This window comes from Silene latifolia, chromosome 7, assembly GCF_048544455.1.
Source record: "Silene latifolia isolate original U9 population chromosome 7, ASM4854445v1, whole genome shotgun sequence".
Taxonomy (NCBI): Eukaryota; Viridiplantae; Streptophyta; class Magnoliopsida; order Caryophyllales; family Caryophyllaceae; genus Silene; species Silene latifolia.
Window position 1 is genome coordinate 77,525,619 of NC_133532.1, and position 6,000 is coordinate 77,531,618.

A 6,000-nucleotide genomic window follows, 5' to 3' on the forward strand; every position below is an offset into this window, starting at 1 on the left:
TGCAGTTTTCAAAGCAATATTTAAAACATTCATAAAAAATCTACCTTGTCTACTAGTACTAGGTCCAGTCTCCAAAGTTTTCCTATCTTGTCCCATAATTCGAGTTATAGTCCTGGAAGGATTAAAAATATTCTGTATTCCAGCTTGATTAACACCTTCCATATGAACATGAGTCTCGATAATAAAGGCATCTCTTTCGTATCCTTCTGCTTATCCATAGTAGGATTTTAGGAGTTATCTGTTGAACTTTGGGCTTCCAAATAAATTGAGTTTGTTTAGACATTTCTCTTTTCCTACATTGCTCTTGGACATGACCAATACTATTACACCCAGTACATCTTACTGATTTCCATTCATGTTCAAGCAAAACTGAATTTTCCATTTGTTGTTCCTCAAGGAAATGGATCCGCTCAGGAATTTCTTGACCAAATGAGACATCAACCATTACCCTTGCACACCCTAACCCGTGTTTTATCAATAGTAGTTCATCATATTTAACAGACTTTCCAGTTAATAAAGAAACTTTTTCCAAACTATTGGCCTCCCAAAACTCCAGATTCAGTCCTAAAAACCTAACCCAAAAGGGAACCATTGAACTGTAATACTCGTCCTTTTAGGGACCCCTTGACTGACGTTGACTGACCTTAGACACTGATCTTGACCTTGGGAAACTTTACGGGCGATGTCTTGTGACGATGTGAGCTTTGGTTTGTGTGTGACTCGATCTAGCTGAGGCTACTCGATCAAGTAGCTTGGGAGCTCGATCGAGTAGGGGTCACTCGATCGAGTAAGTTAGTTACTCGATCGAGTAACGGGTTTGCAGCGGGGATTTATAAATCGATAATCGTGAAACCCCAAATCATTTCCGCACTTCTTCTCCTAAACCTAGATGCCGTCACCCTCTTTCTCCTTCACCTTAATCCTTTCCTTGGGGTTCTTTGAGGATGCTTACACCATGGGGATGGGTTGCTTGAGTCGGGTAGCGGTCTTGACGCCGGATTGCTATACGTAGGTATGTTATCTCACCATCATCGTCATCGTTGTTTTATGTAGGTTTGTAGTTGTAATACTCCGTATTTATAAGTCTTGGGGTACTCTATCGAGTAGGCCTTACTCTGTCGAGTAAGGGTAAGTTGCGAAATAAAATAGTTTCTGACCTGTTGGGTACTCGATCGAGTAGCTGGGGCACTCGATCGAGTAAGGGGGTACTCGATCGAGTACCTTGGGTACTCGATCGAGTGTCCGGTTTTACGGGGAGTTTTCTCGGGTTTTGTTAATTATGTGATTAAGGTATTTAAGTTCCGTCGTCATTATTCTAAACCACTTTTACAAAACCTAAATTCCTGTTTAAGAGAGAAAGCAACAAGTTCATCTTCCTAATCGCATTCTTAGCAATTCCCGGAGTTCAGACGGTCAGTTCTTGTCGTTGTTTATATCGTTGGGTTCCTTGCGTCGAGGGTAAGATCTATGTACCCTTTTTATTGTTTTACCTTTGATTTGGTTAAACCCTAATTTAGAGATTGGGGGTTTTTATGTGTAGTATGTGATTGGTAGCCTCTATGTGTTGTATGATAGGAGGAGGGTTCATAGAAGAGGCTTTTGACTCAGAAGAGAGACCGTCTGATTGTGTGCATACCAGGTAGGATTTCCTACTCAGTATTAGTCCCATAATGGGATATTGGTTGATGTATTGTATTTGGTTGTTTGATATAATAATTGTACTGTGATTGTGGTTGTGATCGTTGTTGATGGTTCGCGGGGCGTGGCCTCTACCGAGTGGGGTCACTTGCGGGAGTGGCTTCACGCCCTAGTTTCGCCTTCGTGGAACCCGCCACGAAGGGATGTGCACATTAATGGACGGGGTTATCGCTCACTATGTGGAGCGGGGATTTGGTGGGTACGGGCTGCGGTCCCCCATGGCGGGGCGGGTCCAGTGGACAAGATTGAGATGATGGGAATTGGTTAGTTGTGTGTGTGTGTGTGACAGTTAAGTCGCTTCGGTGTATCTTATTGTTGTTATACATATTGATTGTGTGATTAGATCGACCCCGGTGTTGTTTTGTAAACTGCGGTGATCCATTCGGGGATGGTGAGCAGATATTGAGCAGGTATGAGATGAGTACTGGGATAGCGGGGATGGCCACGACATGATGATAGGAGTCTTTTTGTAGCCTTTAGTTTATTTACATTCAGTTAGAACAGTCTGTTTGAGATCATGTATCGTACTTTTGGTTTGGTTTTGAGGATTGTAACTATTCGCTAAATTATTTATAATAAACGTTGTTTCTTTATTGTTGTTTGATTATCATTGCCTCGGGTAACCGAGATGGTAATGTCTTCATACCTGAGTGGTCCTGGTAAGGCACTTGGAGTATGGGGGTGTTACAAATGGTATCAGAGCGACGATCCTGAAACCTGTAACCAATGAACCTAATGAACATAGGGAGTCAATTAAAATGAACCCGGGGTAAAAGTTGTAGGAGCTAGTGCAAAGGCTTGGGAGACGTCCTAAAGTCGCAGGGGTCGCCCTACAACTTTGAACCGGTCACATGGGGGAAGTGTTTGTCGAGTCGTATGTGTGTTTGGTTAACTTGTGTAAGAATGTGATGAAATGTGTTAATTGTTGGGTGTTGAAGTAGAAAGTTGAGCATGTGAAAGAAAATGGTGATATGTGGGAACTTGTTGATGAGATGATAACATGTTGGATGATTTACAATGTGGCATTTAATAACATGATGAAATGATCTCGTAGATAGTAGAAAAGATGCGTAGTATGTTTATTATGATATAATGTGATTTATAAGTTTAGCATGTTAGCATATGACGTAACATGCGGGTAGTTTTTATGTATTAGAATGACTCGATCGAGTGGGACTGACTCGATCGGGTGGGTTTTTAACGATTTTGAGTCCAGAATCGCGTTTTTGGGCACTCGATCGAGTAGGGGGTCACTCGATCGAGTAGCCTAGATACTCGATCGAGTAGGTAAGAGATCAGAAGGTCTGTTTGGGGTCTGAAGTTTGGGTACTCGATCGAGTACGTGGGGCACTCGATCGAGTAGCCCGTTACTCGATCGAGTGTGTTTGGGAACTCGATCGAGTGGGTTCTGGGTGGCGTGTTTTCGTGTTTTGAAGTTTAGTACGTGTGTTCATATCTACCCTTTCTTATATATGTATAGTTTCAAGATGCCGCCCAAGAGAACTGCTTTGTATGCGAGAGCTGAGCTTATGACCGTGGATGACATCGTTAAGATGTTAGAGCACCAGGATGCTCTTACTGAGACCCTAAAGAAAGTGAATGAGGACAAGAATAAGGATAAGGAGAAGGAGGTTGATCATTCAAAAATCAGCCTCTATATTGCGAGGTTTAACCCGAAAGAATACAAGGGAGTTGGGGAGCCTAACCTTCTTGATAGTTGGCTGAGAGAGATGGAGAACATATTAGATTTGGTTCACTGTCCTGATGAGATGAGAGTGGAACAGTGCGTTCTATCCGAGGGAGGCAAGCAGGCAAGTGGTGGGATTCAGTGAAAGTGAGTGCTAAGGAGATATATACAAACCAAGGCTTACCTGCTATACCTTGGGAGGAGTTTCGTAGGGCTGTGAGGAAGGAGTTTGTACCGGAACATGTGAGGAGTAAGATGAGAGAAGAGTTTGATGGTTTTAAGATGACCGCCGAGATGTCCGTGGGCCGAGTACTACAGCCGTTCAATGAGAAGTCTAGGTATGCTGAGGATATGGGTTTGAGTGAGGAGAATCTGGCATTGAGGTTTGAGAGAGGGTTGACCCCTAAGATTATGGATAAGTTACCCGTGGGAGTCCTTACTGATGTTAAGGAAGCTTATGAGAGGGCTGGGAGAGCTGAGAGGTTGGTGGAGATGGCTCAGGAGAGGTTAGGTGGTGAGAAGAGGAAGTCTGAGAGTGAGGGTGGTGGCCAATCGAATCACAAGAAAGGCAACCACAATCAGTCTAAGGGATTTTCTTCGGGTCCGGGTTCGATCTTTGGGCTTCCTTTGGGCGTGGCCGTGGAAGTGTGAGTAATAGTTGGGGAGTGACCTGCTATAGCTGTGGTGGTGTAGGCCACAAGAGACATGAGTGCACAAGTGCACCGGGATCTTTCCAGAGACCGGCGCAGAGCTTCGCGAGCAACCGACGGGCTGGATCGTGGCCAAACCGGGGAGGTCAGAGTTACCAGAGTGGAGGCAACCGCAACGGCGGTAATTCTTATCAGAAACCACCAGCGAGCAACAACAACAATCAAGGGTCGGGTGCTAAGCCGACCACCTCAGCCAGTACTGTCCAGGGAGGTGGGCAGAAAACCAGTGGCAAGTTATTCATGATGGAGAAGAAAGCAGCTGAGGAAGATGCGCACGTTATCACCGGTACATTCCTTGTTAATGGTATTCCTACATTTGTTTAGTTTGATTCGGGGGCTTCTCAGTCGTTTGTGTCTTCGAGTCATGTCAAACAGTTGGGTTTTTAGAGTATATGAGTCTGTCAGTGAGCAAGTTTTCATACCTTCGGGTGAGTCTGTATCGTGTGGGAGATTGTTCAGAGATGTATCTTTGATAGTTGGGCAAGTTGATTTCCCTGTAGACTTGCTAGAGTTTCCTTTTAACGGTTTTGAGATGATAGTTGGGATGGATTGGTTAGGAAAGTATAAAGCTAAGATAGACTGTCATCAAAAGAAAGTGTCTTTAAGAGGTCCTAAGGGTGTTAGTGTGTCTTATCGTGGGTTTCTAGTCAAACCCAAAGTTAAGTTGATTGGTTGTCACCTTGAAGTCTTATCCGAGGAAGGGATGTCCTCCGATCTTGTGCCATGTGAGAGATGATCGGATAGAGAGTCCGACAGTTGATGAGATACCAGTGGTGGGGGAGTTTGCAGATGTTTTTCCAGAGGAGATTCCGGGGTTGCCACCGAAGAGGGAGATAGATTTCACCGTTGAGTTGAAGCCAGGGACGGGGCCAATCTCTAAGGCACCGTACCGTATGGGTCCTAAGGAGATGGAGGAGCTTAGGAAGCAGTTGGATGATCTGATAGAGAAGGGATACATTAGACCAAGTGTATCGTCGTGGGGAGCACCAGTTCTTTTCGTGAAGAAGAAAGATGGGAGTTTGAGGTTATGCATAGATTACAGGGAGCTGAACCGTGTGACGATAAAGAACAAGTATCCTTTGCCAAGGATAGATGACTTGTTTGATCAGTTGAGCGGTGCAACAGTCTTTTCTAAGATTGATTTGAGGTCGGGGTACCATCAGGTGAAGATTAGAGAGGTGGACATACCAAAGACAGCTTTCACGTCGAGGTATGGCCATTATGAGTATGTGGTGATGTCGTTTGGGTTGTCTAATGCGCCGGCAGTGTTTATGGATTTGATGAATAGAATCTTCAGACAGTTCTTGGACCAGTTTGTAGTAGTGTTTATCGATGATATCTTAGTCTACTCTAAGACTAAGGAGGAGCATGAGGAGCATCTGAGGATCGTGTTGCAGACTTTGAGGGATCATGAGTTGTATGCTAAACTGTCCAAGTGTGAGTTCTGGTTAGAGAAAGTTGCTTTTCTGGGGCATGTAATCTCTAAAGATGGGGTAGCTGTGGATCCGACGAAGATTGAGGCAAAGGACAAAGTGGGAAGCACCGAAGAATGTTCTTGAGGTTAGGAGTTTCTTGGGTTTAGCTGGATACTACAGACGGTTCGTGAAAGATTTCTCCAAGATAGCTAAACCGATGACAGCGTTGATGAGGAAAGAGAACAGGTTTTGTTGGGATGAGAGTTGTGAGACGGCGTTCCAAACATTAAAGGAGCGGTTGACCACAGCTCCTGTCTTAGCATTGCCTGAAGGGAGCGAGAACTTTGAGGTTTATACAGATGCCTCAAGAATGGGTGGGATGTGTGTTGATGCGAGAATGGCAAAGTGATTGCCTATGCTTCTAGGCAATTGAAGCCTTATGAGGAGAACTACCCTACTCATGATCTGGAGTTGGGTGCAGTGGTGTTTG